We start from the raw sequence: 12843 nt of genomic DNA on the forward strand, positions 1-12843 counted from the left end.
TTTGATCACCTACAGCCAAACCACACTGGACATGCCCAATCTCATCTGATCTTGGAAGCTGTGCAGTGTTGGGCTTGGTTAGTACTTGGATGGGAGACCACCTGGGAATACCAGGTGCTGTAGGTAATTTTATACTGCCATAACATTCTTTTCTATTACATTTTACAATTAATTTTTTCAACTTATCAATGAATTTACTTGAGTTAAGAAGTAAAAGAGGTCTAAAGTTAATGTTTTTGAGCACCTACAGCCAAACCACACTGGACATGCCCAATCTCGTCTGATCTTGGAAGCTATGCAGTGTTGGGCCTGGTTAGTACTTGGATGGGAGATCACCTGGGAATACCAGGTGCTGTAAGTAATTTTATACTGCCATGACATTCTTTTCTATTACATTTTACATTTAATTTTTTCAACTTATCAATGAATTTACTTGAGTTAAGAAGTAATAGAGGTCTAAAGTTAATGTTTTTGAGCACCTACAGCCAAACCACGTTGGATATGCCCAATCTCATCTGCTCTTGAAAGCTATGCAGTGTTGGGCTTAGTTAGTACTTGGATGGGAGACCACCTGGGAATACCAGATGCTGTAGTTAATTTTATACTGACATAACATTCTTTTCTATTACATTTTACATTTAATTTTTTCAACTTATCAATGAATTTACTTGAGTTAAGAAGTAAAAGAGGTCTAAAGTTAATGTTTTTGAGCACCTGCAGCCAAACCACACTGGACATGCCCAATCTCGTCTGATCTTGGAAGCTATTCAGTGTTGGGCCTGGTTAGTACTTGGATGGGAGACCACCTGGGAATACCAGGTGCTGTAGGTAATTTTATACTGCCATAACATTCTTTTCTATTACATTTTACATTTCATTTTTAAACTTATCAATGAATTTACTTGAGTTAAGAAGTAATAGAGGTCTAAAGTTAATGTTTTTGAGCACCTACAGCCAAACCACACTGGACATGCCCAATCTCGTCTGATCTTGGAAGCTATGCAGTGTTGGGCCTGGTTAGTACTTGGATGGGAGACCACTTGGGAATACCAGGAGCAGTAGGTAATTTTATACTGCCATAACATTCTTTTCTGTTACATTTTACATTTCATTTTTTCAACTTATCAATAGAATGTACTTGAGTTAAGAAGTAAAAGAGGTCTAAAATTAATGTTTTTGAGCACCTACAGCCAAACCACACTGGTAATGCCCAATCTCGTCTGATCTTGGAAGCTATTCAGTGTTGGGCCTGGTTAGAACTTGGATGGGAGACCACCTGGGAATACCAGGTGCTGTAGGTCATTTTATACTGCCATAACATTCTTTTCTATTACATTTTACATTTAATTTATTCAACTTATCAATGAATTTACTTGAGTAAAGAAGTAAAAGAGGTCTAAAGTTAAAGTTTTTGTGCACCTACAGCCAAACCACACTGGACATGCCCAATCTCATCTGATCTTGGAAGCTATGCAGTGTTGGGCCTGGTTAGTACTTGGATGGGAGACCACCTGGGAATACCAGGTGCTGTAGGTAATTTTATACTGCCATAACATTCTTTTCTATTACATTTTACATTTCATTTTTAAACTTATCAATGAATTTACTTGAGTTAAGAAGTAAAAGAGGACTAAAATTAATGTTTTTGAGCACCTACAGCCAAACCACACTGGACATGCCCAATCTCGTCTGATCTTTGAAGCTATGCAGTGTTGGGCCTGGTTAGTACTTTGATGGGAGACCACCGGGGAATGCCAGGTGCTGTATGTAATTTTATTCAGCCATAACATTCTTTTCTATTACATTTTACATTAAATTTTTTCAACTTATCAATGAATTTACTTGAGTTAAGAAGTAAAAGAGGTCTAAAGTTAATGTTTTTGAGCACCTACAGCCAAACCACACTGGGCATTCCCAATCTCATCTGATCTTGGAAGCTATGCAGTGTTGGGCCTGGTTAGTACTTGGATGGGAGACCACCTGGTAATACCATTTACTGTAGGTAATTTTATACTGCCATAACATTCTTTTCTGATACATTTTACATTTCATTTTTAAACTTATCAATGAATTTACTTGTGTTAAGAAGTAAAAGAGGTCTAAAGTTAATGTTTTTGATCACCTACAGCCAAACCACACTGGACATGCCCAATCTCATCTGATCTTGGAAGCTGTGCAGTGTTGGGCTTGGTTAGTACTTGGATGGGAGACCACATGGGAATACCAGGAGCTGTAGGTAATTTTATACTGCCATAACATTCTTTTCTATTACATTTTACATTTAATTTTTTCAATTTATCAATGAATTTACTTGAGTAAAGAAGTAAAAGAGGTCTAAAGTTAATGTTTTTGACCACCTACAGCCAAACCACACTGGATATGCCGAATCTCATCTGCTCTTGGAAGCTATGCAGTGTTGGGCCTGGTTAGTACTTGGATGGGAGACCACCTGGGAATACCAGGTGCTGTAGGTAATTTTATACTGCCATAACATTCTTTTCTATTACATTTTACAATTAATTTTTTCAACTTATCAATCAATTTACTTGAGTTAAGAAGTAATAGAGGTCTAAAGTTAATGTTTTTGAGCACCTACAGTCAAACCACACTGGACATGCCCAATCTCGTCTGATCTTGGAAGCTATGCAGTGTTGGGCCTGGTTAGTACTTGGATTGGAGACCACCTGGGAATACCAGGAGCTGTAGGTAATTTTATACTGCCATAACATTCTTTTCTGTTACATTTTACATTTCATTTTTTCAACTTATCAATAGAATGTACTTGAGTTAAGAAGTAAAAGAGGTCTAAAGTTAATGTTTTTGAGCACCTACAGCCAAACCACACTGGGCATGCCCAATCTCGTCTGATCTTGGAAGCTATTCATTGTTGGGCCTGGTTAGAACTTGGATGGGAGACCACCTGGGAATACCAGGTGCTGTAGGTAATTTTATACTGCCATAACATTCTTTTCTATTACATTTTACATTTAATTTATTCAACTTATCAATGAATTTACTTGAGTAAAGAAGTAAAAGAGGTCTAAAGTTAAAGTTTTTGTGCACCTACAGCCAAACCACACTGGACATGCCCAATCTCATCTGATCTTGGAAGCTATGCAGTGTTGGGCCTGGTTAGTACTTGGATGGGAGACCACCTGGGAATACCAGGTGCTGTAGGTAATTTTATACTGCCATAACATTCTTTTCTATTACATTTTACATTTCATTTTTAAACTTATCAATGAATTTACTTGAGTTAAGAAGTAAAAGAGGACTAAAGTTAATGTTTTTGAGCACCTACAGCCAAACCACACTGGACATGCCCAATCTCGTCTGATCTTGGAAGCTATGCAGTGTTGGGCCTGGTTAGTACTTGGATGGGAGACCACCTGGGAATACCAGGTGCTGTATGTAATTTTATTCAGCCATAACATTCTTTTCTATTACATTTTACATTAAATTTTTTCAACTTATCAATGAATGTACTTGAGTTAAGAAGTAAAAGAGGTCTAAAGTTAATGTTTTTGAGCACCTACAGCCAAACCACACTGGGCATGCCCAATCTCGTCTGATCTTGGAAGTTATTCAGTGTTGGGCCTGGTTAGAACTTGGATGGGAGACCACCTGGGAATACCAGGTGCTGTAGGTAATTTTATACTGCCATAACATTCTTTTCTATTACATTTTACATTTCATTTATTCAACTTATCAATGAATTTACTTGAGTAAAGAAGTAAAAAAAGTCTAAAGTTAAAGTTTTTGTGCACCTACAGCCAAACCACACTGGACATGCCCAATCTCATCTGATCTTGGAAGCTATGCAGTGTTGGGCCTGGTTAGTACTTGGATGGGAGACCACCTGGGAATACCAGGTGCTGTAGGTAATTTTATCCTGCCATAACATTCTTTTCTTTTACATTTTAAATTTCATTTTTAAACTTATCAATGAATTTACTTGAGTTAAGAAGTAAAAGAGGACTAAAGTTAATGTTGTTGAGCACCTACAGCCAAACCACACTGGACATGCCCAATCTCGTCTGATCTTGGAAGCTATGCAGTGTTGGGCCTGGTTAGTACTTGGATGGGAGACCACCTGGGAATACCAGGTGCTGTATGTAATTTTATTCAGCCATAACATTCTTTTCTATTACATTTTACATTAAATTTTTTCAACTTATCAATGAATTTACTTGAGTTAAGAAGTAAAAGAGGTCTAAAGTTAATGTTTTTGAGCACCTACAGCCAAACCACACTGGACATGCCCAATCTCGTCTGATCTTGGAAGCTATGCAGTGTTGGGCCTGGTTAGTACTTGGATGGGAGACCACCTGGGAATACCAGGTGCTGTAGGTAATTTTATACTGACATAACATTATTTTCTATTACATTTTACATTTAATTTTTTCAACTTATCAATGAATGTACTTGACTTTAGAAGTAAAAGAGGTCTAAAGTTAATGTTTTTGAGCACCTACAGCCAAACCACACTGGGCATGCCCAATCTCGTCTGATCTTGGAAGCTATTCAGTGTTGGGCCTGGTTAGAACTTGGATGGGAGACCACCTGGGAATACCAGGTGCTGTAGGTAATTTTATACTGCCATAACATTCTTTTCTATTACATTTTACATTTAATTTATTCAACTTATCAATGAATTTACTTGAGTAAAGAAGTAAAAGAGGTCTAAAGTTAAAGTTTTTGTGCACCTACAGCCAAACCACACTGGACATGCCCAATCTCATCTGATCTTGGAAGCTATGCAGTGTTGGGCCTGGTTAGTACTTGGATGGGGGACCATCTGGGAATACCAGATGCTGTAGGTAATTTTATACTGCCATAACATTCTTTTCTATTACATTTTACATTTCATTTTTAAACTTATCAATGAATTTACTTGAGTTAAGATGTAAAAGAGGACTAAAGTTAATGTTTTTGAGCACCTACAGCCAAACCACACTGGACATGCCCAATCTCGTCTGATCTTGGAAGCTATGCAGTGTTGGGCCTGGTTAGTACTTGGATGGGAGACCACCTGGGAATACCAGGTGCTGTATGTAATTTAATTCAGCCATAACATTCTTTTCTATTACATTTTACATTAAATTTTTTCAACTTATCAATGAATTTACTTGAGTTAAGAAGTAAAAGAGGTCTAAAGTTAATGTTTTTGAGCACCTACAGCCAAACCACACTGGGCATGCCCAATCTCATCTGATCTTGGAAGCTATGCAGTGTTGGGCCTGGTTAGTACTTGGATGGGAGACCACCTGGTAATACCATTTGCTGTAGGTAATTTTATACTGCCATAACATTCTTTTCTGTTACATTTTACATTTCATTTTTAAACTTATCAATGAATTTACTTGCGTTAAGAAGTAAAAGAGGTCTAAAGTTAAAGTTTTTGAGCACCTACAGCCAAACCACACTGGACATGCCCAATCTTATCTGATCTTGGAAGCTGTGCAGTGTGGGGCTGGTTAGTACTTGGATGGGAGACCACCTGGGAATACCAGGTGCTGTAGGTAATTTTATACTGACATAACATTCTTTTCTATTACATTTTACATTTAATTTTTTCAACTTATCAATGAATTTACTTGAGTTAAGAAGTAATAGAGGTCTAAAGTTAATGTTTTTGAGCACCTACAGCCAAACCACACTGGACATGCCCAATCTCGTCTGATCTTGGAAGCTATGCAGTGTTGGGCCTGCTTAGTACTTGGATGGGAGACCACCTGGGAATACCAGGTGCTGTAGGTAATTTTATACTGCCATGACATTCTTTTCTATTACATTTTACATTTAATTTTTTCAACTTGTCAATGAATTTACTTGAGTTAAGAAGTAATAGAGGTCTAAAGTTAATGTTTTTGAGCACCTACAGCCCAACCACACTGTACATGCCCAATCTCGTCTGATCTTGGAAGCTATGCAGTGTTGGGCCTGGTTAGTACTTGGATGGGAGACCACATGGGAATACCAGGAGCTGTAGGTAATTTTATACTGCCATAACATTCTTTTCTATTACATTTTACATTTAATTTTTTCAACTTATCAATGAATTTACTTGAGTAAAGAAGTAAAAGAGGTCTAAAGTTAATGTTTTTGAGCACCTACAGCCAAACCACACTGGATATGCCCAATCTCATCTGCTCTTGGAAGCTATGCAGTGTTGGGACTGGTTAGTACTTGGATGGGAGACCACCTGGGAATACCAGGTGCTGTAGGTAATTTTATACTGCCATAACATTCTTTTCTATTACATTTTACAATTAATTTTTTCAACTTATCAATAGAATGTACTTGAGTTAAGAAGTAAAAGAGGTCTAAAGTTAATGTTTTTGAGCACCTACAGCCAAACCACACTGGGAATGCCCAATCTCGTCTGATCTTGGAAGCTATTCAGTGTTGGGCCTGGTTAGAACTTGGATGGGAGACCACCTGGGAATACCAGGTGCTGTAGGTAATTTTATACTGCCATAACATTCTTTTCTATTACATTTTACATTTAATTTATTCAACTTATCAATGAATTTACTTGAGTAAAGAAGTAAAAGAGGTCTAAAGTTAAAGTTTTTGTGCACCTACAGCCAAACCACACTGGACATGCCCAATCTCATCTGATCTTGGAAGCTATGCAGTGTTGGGCCTGGTTAGTACTTGGATGGGAGACCACCTGGGAATACCAGGTGCTGTAGGTAATTTTATACTGCCATAACATTCTTTTCTATTACATTTTACATTTCATTTTTAAACTTATCAATGAATTTACTTGAGTTAAGAAGTAAAAGAGGACTAAAGTTAATGTTTTTGAGCACCTACAGCCAAACCACACTGGACATGCCCAATCTCGTCTGATCTTTGAAGCTATGCAGTGTTGGGCCTGGTTAATACTTGGATGGGAGACCACCTGGGAATACCAGGTGCTGTATGTAATTTAATTCAGCCATAACTTTCTTTTCTATTACATTTTACATTAAATTTTTTCAACTTATCAATGAATTTACTTGAGTTAAGAAGTAAAAGAGGTCTAAAGTTAATGTTTTTGAGCACCTACAGCCAAACCACACTGGACATGCCCAATCTCGTCTGATCTTGGAAGCTATGCAGTGTTGGGCCTGGTTAGTACTTGGATGGGAGACCACCTGGTAATACCATTTGCTGTAGGTAATTTTATACTGCCATAACATTCTTTTCTGTTACATTTTACATTTCATTTTTAAACTTATCAATGAATTTACTTGCGTTAAGAAGTAAAAGAGGTCTAAAGTTAAAGTTTTTGAGCACCTACAGCCAAACCACACTGGACATGCCCAATCTCATCTGATCTTGGAAGCTGTGCAGTGTGGGGCTTGGTTAGTACTTGGATGGGAGACCACCTGGGAATACCAGGTGCTGTAGGTAATTTTATACTGCCATAACATTCTTTTCTATTACATTTTACAATTAATTTTTTCAACTTATCAATGAATTTACTTGAGTTAAGAAGTAATAGAGGTCTAAAGTTAATGTTTTTGAGCACCTACAGCCAAACCACACTGGACATGCCCAATCTCGTCTGATCTTGGAAGCTATGCAGTGTTGGGCCTGGTTAGTACTTGGATGGGAGACCACCTGGGAATACCAAGTGCTGTAGGTAATTTTATACTGCCATGACATTCTTTTCTATTACATTTTACATTTAATTTTTTCAACTTATCAATGAATTTACTTGAGTTAAGAAGTAATAGAGGTCTAAAGTTAATGTTTTTGTGCACCTACAGCCCAACCACACTGGACATGCCCAATCTCGTCTGATCTTGGAAGCTATGCAGTGTTGGTCCTGGTTAGTACTTGGATGGGAGACCACATGGGAATACCAGGAGCTGTAGGTAATTTTATACTGCCATAACATTCTTTTCTATTACATTTTACATTTAATTTTTTCAACTTATCAATGAATTTACTTGAGTAAAGAAGTAAAAGAGGTCTAAAGTTAATGTTTTTGAGCACCTACAGCCAAACCACACTGGATATGCCCAATCTCATCTGCTCTTGGAAGCTATGCAGTGTTGGGCCTGGTTAGTACTTGGATGGGAGACCACCTGGGAATACCAGGTGCTATAGGTAATTTTATACTGCCATAACATTCTTTTCTATTACATTTTACAATTAATTTTTTCAAATTATCAATCAATTTACTTGAGTTAAGAAGTAATAGAGGTCTAAAGTTAATGTTTTTGAGCACCTACAGCCAAACCACACTGGACATGCCCAATCTCGTCTGATCTTGGAAGCTATGCAGTGTTGGGCCTGGTTAGTACTTGGATGGGAGACCACTTGGGAATACCAGGAGCAGTAGGTAATTTTATACTGCCATAACATTCTTTTCTGTTACATTTTACATTTCATTTTTTCAACTTATCAATAGAATGTACTTGAGTTAAGAAGTAAAAGAGGTCTAAAGTTAATGTTTTTGAGCACCTACAGCCAAACCACACTGGGAATGCCCAATCTCGTCTGATCTTGGAAGCTATGCAGTGTTGGGCCTGGTTAGTACTTGGATGGGAGACCACCTGGAAATACCAGGTGCTGTAGGTAATTTTATCCTGCCATAACATTCTTTTCTATTACATTTTACATTTAATTTTTTCAACTTGTCAATGAATTTACTTGAGTTAAGAAGCAATAGAGGTCTAAAGTTAATGTTTTTGAGCACCTACAGCCCAACCACACTGGACATGCCCAATCTCGTCTGATCTTGGAAGCTATGCAGTGTTGGGCCTGGTTAGTACTTGGATGGGAGACCACATGGGAATACCAGGAGCTGTAGGTAATTTTATACTGCCATAACATTCTTTTCTATTACATTTTACATTTAATTTTTTCAACTTATCAATGAATTTACTTGAGTAAAGAAGTAAAAGAGGTCTAAAGTTAATGTTTTTGAGCACCTACAGCCAAACCACACTGGACATGCCCAATCTCGTCTGATCTTGGAAGCTATGCAGTGTTGGGCCTGGTTAGTACTTGGATGGGAGACCACTTGGGAATACCAGGAGCAGTAGGTAATTTTATACTGCCATAACATTCTTTTCTGTTACATTTTACATTTCATTTTTTCAACTTATCAATAGAATGTACTTGAGTTAAGAAGTAAAAGAGGTCTAAAGTTAATGTTTTTGAGCACCTACAGCCAAACCACACTGGGAATGCCCAATCTCGTCTGATCTTGGAAGCTATTCAGTGTTGGGCCTGGTTAGAACTTGGATGGGAGACCACCTGGGAATACCAGGTGCTGTAGGTAATTTTATACTGCCATAACATTCTTTTCTATTACATTTTACATTTAAGTTATTCAACTTATCAATGAATTTACTTGAGTAAAGAAGAAAAAGAGGTCTAAAGTTAAAGTTTTTGTGCACCTACAGCCAAACCACACTGGACATGCCCAATCTCATCTGATCTTGGAAGCTATGCAGTGTTGGGCCTGGTTAGTACTTGGATGGGAGACCACCTGGGAATACCAGGTGCTGTAGGTAATTTTATACTGCCATAACATTCTTTTCTATTACATTTTACATTTCATTTTTAAACTTATCAATGAATTTACTTGAGTTAAGAAGTAAAAGAGGACTAAAGTTAATGTTTTTGAGCACCTACAGCCAAACCACACTGGACATGCCCAATCTCGTCTGATCTTTGAAGCTATGCAGTGTTGGGCCTGGTTAATACTTGGATGGGAGACCACCTGGGAATACCAGGTGCTGTATGTAATTTAATTCAGCCATAACTTTCTTTTCTATTACATTTTACATTAAATTTTTTCAACTTATCAATGAATTTACTTGAGTTAAGAAGTAAAAGAGGTCTAAAGTTAATGTTTTTGAGCACCTACAGCCAAACCACACTGGACATGCCCAATCTCGTCTGATCTTGGAAGCTATGCAGTGTTGGGCCTGGTTAGTACTTGGATGGGAGACCACCTGGTAATACCATTTGCTGTAGGTAATTTTATACTGCCATAACATTCTTTTCTGTTACATTTTACATTTCATTTTTAAACTTATCAATGAATTTACTTGCGTTAAGAAGTAAAAGAGGTCTAAAGTTAAAGTTTTTGAGCACCTACAGCCAAACCACACTGGACATGCCCAATCTCATCTGATCTTGGAAGCTGTGCAGTGTGGGGCTTGGTTAGTACTTGGATGGGAGACCACCTGGGAATACCAGGTGCTGTAGGTAATTTTATACTGCCATAACATTCTTTTCTATTACATTTTACAATTAATTTTTTCAACTTATCAATGAATTTACTTGAGTTAAGAAGTAATAGAGGTCTAAAGTTAATGTTTTTGAGCACCTACAGCCAAACCACACTGGACATGCCCAATCTCGTCTGATCTTGGAAGCTATGCAGTGTTGGGCCTGGTTAGTACTTGGATGGGAGACCACCTGGGAATACCAAGTGCTGTAGGTAATTTTATACTGCCATGACATTCTTTTCTATTACATTTTACATTTAATTTTTTCAACTTATCAATGAATTTACTTGAGTTAAGAAGTAATAGAGGTCTAAAGTTAATGTTTTTGTGCACCTACAGCCCAACCACACTGGACATGCCCAATCTCGTCTGATCTTGGAAGCTATGCAGTGTTGGTCCTGGTTAGTACTTGGATGGGAGACCACATGGGAATACCAGGAGCTGTAGGTAATTTTATACTGCCATAACATTCTTTTCTATTACAATTTACATTTAATTTTTTCAACTTATCAATGAATTTACTTGAGTAAAGAAGTAAAAGAGGTCTAAAGTTAATGTTTTTGAGCACCTACAGCCAAACCACACTGGATATGCCCAATCTCATCTGCTCTTGGAAGCTATGCAGTGTTGGGCCTGGTTAGTACTTGGATGGGAGACCACCTGGGAATACCAGGTGCTATAGGTAATTTTATACTGCCATAACATTCTTTTCTATTACATTTTACAATTAATTTTTTCAACTTATCAATCAATTTACTTGAGTTAAGAAGTAATAGAGGTCTAAAGTTAATGTTTTTGAGCACCTACAGCCAAACCACCCTGGACATGCCCAATCTCGTCTGATCTTGGAAGCTATGCAGTGTTGGGCCTGGTTAGTACTTGGATGGGAGACCACTTGGGAATACCAGGAGCAGTAGGTAATTTTATACTGCCATAACATTCTTTTCTGTTACATTTTACATTTCATTTTTTCAACTTATCAATAGAATGTACTTGAGTTAAGAAGTAAAAGAGGTCTAAAGTTAATGTTTTTGAGCACCGACAGCCAAACCACACTGGGAATGCCCAATCTCGTCTGATCTTGGAAGCTATTCAGTGTTGGGCCTGGTTAGAACTTGGATGGGAGACCACCTGCGAATACCAGGTGCTGTAGGTCATTTTATACTGCCATAACATTCTTTTCTATTACATTTTACATTTAATTTATTCAACTTATCAATGAATTTACTTGAGTAAAGAAGTAAAAGAGGTCTAAAGTTAAAGTTTTTGTGCACCTACAGCCAAACCACACTGGACATGCCCAATCTCATCTGATCTTGGAAGCTATGCAGTGTTGGGCCTGGTTAGTACTTGGATGGGAGACCACCTGGGAATACCAGGTGCTGTAGGTAATTTTATACTGCCATAACATTCTTTTCTATTACATTTTACATTTCATTTTTAAACTTATCAATGAATTTACTTGAGTTAAGAAGTAAAAGAGGACTAAAGTTAATGTTTTTGAGCACCTACAGCCAAACCACACTGGACATGCCCAATCTCGTCTGATCTTTGAAGCTATGCAGTGTTGGGCCTGGTTAGTACTTGGATGGGAGACCACCTGGGAATACCAGGTGCTGTATGTAATTTTATTCAGCCATAACATTCTTTTCTATTACATTTTACATTAAATTTTTTCAACTTATCAATGAATTTACTTGAGTTAAGAAGTAAAAGAGGTCTAAAGTTAATGTTTTTGAGCACCTACAGCCAAACCACACTGGGCATGCCCAATCTCATCTGATCTTGGAAGCTATGCAGTGTTGGGCCTGGTTAGTACTTGGATGGGAGACCACCTGGTAATACCATTTACTGTAGGTAATTTTATACTGCCATAACATTCTTTTCTGTTACATTTTACATTTCATTTTTAAACTTATCAATGAATTTACTTGCGTTAAGAAGTAAAAGAGGTCTAAAGTTAAAGTTTTTGATCACCTACAGCCAAACCACACTGGACATGCCCAATCTCATCTGATCTTGGAAGCTGTGCAGTGTTGGGCTTGGTTAGTACTTGGATGGGAGACCACCTGGGAATACCAGGTGCTGTAGGTAATTTTATACTGCCATAACATTCTTTTCTATTACATTTTACATTTAATTTTTTCAACTTATCAATGCATTTACTTGAGTAAAGAAGTAAAAGAGGTCTAAAGTTAATGTTTTTGAGCACCTACAGCCAAACCACGTTGGATATGCCCAATCTCATCTGCTCTTGAAAGCTATGCAGTGTTGGTCTTAGTTAGTACTTGGATGGGAGACCACCTGGGAATACCAGATGCTGTAGGTAATTTTATACTGACATAACATTCTTTTCTATTACATTTTACATTTAATTTTTTCAACTTATCAATGAATTTACTTGAGTTAAGAAGTAAAAGAGGTCTAAAGTTAATATTTTTGAGCACCTACAGCCAAACCACACTGGACATGCCCAATCTCATCTGATCTTGGAAGCTATTCAGTGTTGGGCCTGGTTAGTACTTGGATGGGAGACCACCTGGGAATACCAGGTGCTGTAGGTAATTTTATACTGCCATAACATTCTTTTCTATTACAT

The 12843-nt window shown here is 37.5% G+C and overlaps 8 non-coding genes and 47 pseudogenes across 8 annotated transcripts; all 55 read left to right on the forward strand.

Moving 5' to 3' along the window:
• Positions 1–7: 7 nt before the first annotated feature.
• On the forward strand, positions 8–126 carry LOC148460071 (5S ribosomal RNA; annotated as a pseudogene).
• Positions 127–242: 116 nt separating this feature from the next.
• Positions 243–361, forward strand: LOC148460072 (5S ribosomal RNA; annotated as a pseudogene).
• Positions 362–477: 116 nt separating this feature from the next.
• Positions 478–596, forward strand: LOC148460073 (5S ribosomal RNA; annotated as a pseudogene).
• A 116-nt stretch (positions 597–712) lies between these two features.
• On the forward strand, positions 713–831 carry LOC148460074 (5S ribosomal RNA; annotated as a pseudogene).
• Positions 832–946: 115 nt separating this feature from the next.
• LOC148460075 (5S ribosomal RNA) lies at positions 947–1065 on the forward strand (annotated as a pseudogene).
• A 117-nt stretch (positions 1066–1182) lies between these two features.
• LOC148460076 (5S ribosomal RNA) lies at positions 1183–1301 on the forward strand (annotated as a pseudogene).
• Positions 1302–1417: 116 nt separating this feature from the next.
• On the forward strand, positions 1418–1536 carry LOC148460077 (5S ribosomal RNA). Its single transcript, XR_015874224.1, has one exon. It is a non-coding gene; the product is annotated as a 5S ribosomal RNA (ribosomal RNA).
• A 115-nt stretch (positions 1537–1651) lies between these two features.
• On the forward strand, positions 1652–1770 carry LOC148460078 (5S ribosomal RNA; annotated as a pseudogene).
• Positions 1771–1886: 116 nt separating this feature from the next.
• Positions 1887–2005, forward strand: LOC148460079 (5S ribosomal RNA; annotated as a pseudogene).
• A 115-nt stretch (positions 2006–2120) lies between these two features.
• On the forward strand, positions 2121–2239 carry LOC148460080 (5S ribosomal RNA; annotated as a pseudogene).
• Positions 2240–2355: 116 nt separating this feature from the next.
• On the forward strand, positions 2356–2474 carry LOC148460081 (5S ribosomal RNA; annotated as a pseudogene).
• A 116-nt stretch (positions 2475–2590) lies between these two features.
• On the forward strand, positions 2591–2709 carry LOC148460082 (5S ribosomal RNA; annotated as a pseudogene).
• Positions 2710–2826: 117 nt separating this feature from the next.
• On the forward strand, positions 2827–2945 carry LOC148460083 (5S ribosomal RNA; annotated as a pseudogene).
• Positions 2946–3061: 116 nt separating this feature from the next.
• Positions 3062–3180, forward strand: LOC148460084 (5S ribosomal RNA). Its single transcript, XR_015874225.1, has one exon. It is a non-coding gene; the product is annotated as a 5S ribosomal RNA (ribosomal RNA).
• Positions 3181–3295: 115 nt separating this feature from the next.
• Positions 3296–3414, forward strand: LOC148460085 (5S ribosomal RNA; annotated as a pseudogene).
• A 116-nt stretch (positions 3415–3530) lies between these two features.
• On the forward strand, positions 3531–3649 carry LOC148460086 (5S ribosomal RNA; annotated as a pseudogene).
• Positions 3650–3765: 116 nt separating this feature from the next.
• On the forward strand, positions 3766–3884 carry LOC148460087 (5S ribosomal RNA). Its single transcript, XR_015874226.1, has one exon. It is a non-coding gene; the product is annotated as a 5S ribosomal RNA (ribosomal RNA).
• Positions 3885–3999: 115 nt separating this feature from the next.
• Positions 4000–4118, forward strand: LOC148460088 (5S ribosomal RNA; annotated as a pseudogene).
• A 116-nt stretch (positions 4119–4234) lies between these two features.
• LOC148460089 (5S ribosomal RNA) lies at positions 4235–4353 on the forward strand. The gene has a single exon (XR_015873061.1). It is a non-coding gene; the product is annotated as a 5S ribosomal RNA (ribosomal RNA).
• Positions 4354–4469: 116 nt separating this feature from the next.
• On the forward strand, positions 4470–4588 carry LOC148460090 (5S ribosomal RNA; annotated as a pseudogene).
• A 116-nt stretch (positions 4589–4704) lies between these two features.
• Positions 4705–4823, forward strand: LOC148460091 (5S ribosomal RNA; annotated as a pseudogene).
• Positions 4824–4938: 115 nt separating this feature from the next.
• LOC148460092 (5S ribosomal RNA) lies at positions 4939–5057 on the forward strand (annotated as a pseudogene).
• A 116-nt stretch (positions 5058–5173) lies between these two features.
• On the forward strand, positions 5174–5292 carry LOC148460093 (5S ribosomal RNA; annotated as a pseudogene).
• Positions 5293–5407: 115 nt separating this feature from the next.
• On the forward strand, positions 5408–5525 carry LOC148460094 (5S ribosomal RNA; annotated as a pseudogene).
• A 116-nt stretch (positions 5526–5641) lies between these two features.
• On the forward strand, positions 5642–5760 carry LOC148460095 (5S ribosomal RNA; annotated as a pseudogene).
• Positions 5761–5876: 116 nt separating this feature from the next.
• Positions 5877–5995, forward strand: LOC148460096 (5S ribosomal RNA; annotated as a pseudogene).
• A 116-nt stretch (positions 5996–6111) lies between these two features.
• On the forward strand, positions 6112–6230 carry LOC148460097 (5S ribosomal RNA; annotated as a pseudogene).
• A 117-nt stretch (positions 6231–6347) lies between these two features.
• On the forward strand, positions 6348–6466 carry LOC148460098 (5S ribosomal RNA; annotated as a pseudogene).
• A 116-nt stretch (positions 6467–6582) lies between these two features.
• On the forward strand, positions 6583–6701 carry LOC148460099 (5S ribosomal RNA). The gene has a single exon (XR_015874227.1). It is a non-coding gene; the product is annotated as a 5S ribosomal RNA (ribosomal RNA).
• A 115-nt stretch (positions 6702–6816) lies between these two features.
• On the forward strand, positions 6817–6935 carry LOC148460100 (5S ribosomal RNA; annotated as a pseudogene).
• A 116-nt stretch (positions 6936–7051) lies between these two features.
• Positions 7052–7170, forward strand: LOC148460101 (5S ribosomal RNA; annotated as a pseudogene).
• A 115-nt stretch (positions 7171–7285) lies between these two features.
• LOC148460102 (5S ribosomal RNA) lies at positions 7286–7404 on the forward strand (annotated as a pseudogene).
• A 116-nt stretch (positions 7405–7520) lies between these two features.
• LOC148460103 (5S ribosomal RNA) lies at positions 7521–7639 on the forward strand (annotated as a pseudogene).
• Positions 7640–7755: 116 nt separating this feature from the next.
• On the forward strand, positions 7756–7874 carry LOC148460104 (5S ribosomal RNA; annotated as a pseudogene).
• A 116-nt stretch (positions 7875–7990) lies between these two features.
• LOC148460105 (5S ribosomal RNA) lies at positions 7991–8109 on the forward strand (annotated as a pseudogene).
• A 116-nt stretch (positions 8110–8225) lies between these two features.
• LOC148460106 (5S ribosomal RNA) lies at positions 8226–8344 on the forward strand (annotated as a pseudogene).
• Positions 8345–8461: 117 nt separating this feature from the next.
• On the forward strand, positions 8462–8580 carry LOC148460107 (5S ribosomal RNA; annotated as a pseudogene).
• A 116-nt stretch (positions 8581–8696) lies between these two features.
• Positions 8697–8815, forward strand: LOC148460108 (5S ribosomal RNA; annotated as a pseudogene).
• A 116-nt stretch (positions 8816–8931) lies between these two features.
• Positions 8932–9050, forward strand: LOC148460109 (5S ribosomal RNA; annotated as a pseudogene).
• Positions 9051–9167: 117 nt separating this feature from the next.
• LOC148460110 (5S ribosomal RNA) lies at positions 9168–9286 on the forward strand (annotated as a pseudogene).
• Positions 9287–9402: 116 nt separating this feature from the next.
• Positions 9403–9521, forward strand: LOC148460111 (5S ribosomal RNA). The gene has a single exon (XR_015874229.1). It is a non-coding gene; the product is annotated as a 5S ribosomal RNA (ribosomal RNA).
• A 115-nt stretch (positions 9522–9636) lies between these two features.
• On the forward strand, positions 9637–9755 carry LOC148460112 (5S ribosomal RNA; annotated as a pseudogene).
• A 116-nt stretch (positions 9756–9871) lies between these two features.
• LOC148460113 (5S ribosomal RNA) lies at positions 9872–9990 on the forward strand (annotated as a pseudogene).
• Positions 9991–10105: 115 nt separating this feature from the next.
• On the forward strand, positions 10106–10224 carry LOC148460114 (5S ribosomal RNA; annotated as a pseudogene).
• Positions 10225–10340: 116 nt separating this feature from the next.
• LOC148460115 (5S ribosomal RNA) lies at positions 10341–10459 on the forward strand (annotated as a pseudogene).
• Positions 10460–10575: 116 nt separating this feature from the next.
• On the forward strand, positions 10576–10694 carry LOC148460116 (5S ribosomal RNA; annotated as a pseudogene).
• A 116-nt stretch (positions 10695–10810) lies between these two features.
• LOC148460117 (5S ribosomal RNA) lies at positions 10811–10929 on the forward strand (annotated as a pseudogene).
• Positions 10930–11045: 116 nt separating this feature from the next.
• On the forward strand, positions 11046–11164 carry LOC148460118 (5S ribosomal RNA; annotated as a pseudogene).
• A 117-nt stretch (positions 11165–11281) lies between these two features.
• LOC148460119 (5S ribosomal RNA) lies at positions 11282–11400 on the forward strand (annotated as a pseudogene).
• A 116-nt stretch (positions 11401–11516) lies between these two features.
• Positions 11517–11635, forward strand: LOC148460120 (5S ribosomal RNA). The gene has a single exon (XR_015874230.1). It is a non-coding gene; the product is annotated as a 5S ribosomal RNA (ribosomal RNA).
• A 115-nt stretch (positions 11636–11750) lies between these two features.
• Positions 11751–11869, forward strand: LOC148460121 (5S ribosomal RNA; annotated as a pseudogene).
• A 116-nt stretch (positions 11870–11985) lies between these two features.
• LOC148460122 (5S ribosomal RNA) lies at positions 11986–12104 on the forward strand (annotated as a pseudogene).
• A 115-nt stretch (positions 12105–12219) lies between these two features.
• On the forward strand, positions 12220–12338 carry LOC148460123 (5S ribosomal RNA; annotated as a pseudogene).
• A 116-nt stretch (positions 12339–12454) lies between these two features.
• Positions 12455–12573, forward strand: LOC148460124 (5S ribosomal RNA; annotated as a pseudogene).
• A 116-nt stretch (positions 12574–12689) lies between these two features.
• Positions 12690–12808, forward strand: LOC148460125 (5S ribosomal RNA). The gene has a single exon (XR_015873967.1). It is a non-coding gene; the product is annotated as a 5S ribosomal RNA (ribosomal RNA).
• The last annotated feature ends 35 nt before the right edge of the window (positions 12809–12843 follow it).

Source organism: Taudactylus pleione, unplaced genomic scaffold (genome assembly GCF_031769625.1).
Source record: "Taudactylus pleione unplaced genomic scaffold, aTauple2 ptg000967l, whole genome shotgun sequence".
In the NCBI taxonomy this organism is placed as follows: domain Eukaryota; kingdom Metazoa; phylum Chordata; class Amphibia; order Anura; family Myobatrachidae; genus Taudactylus; species Taudactylus pleione.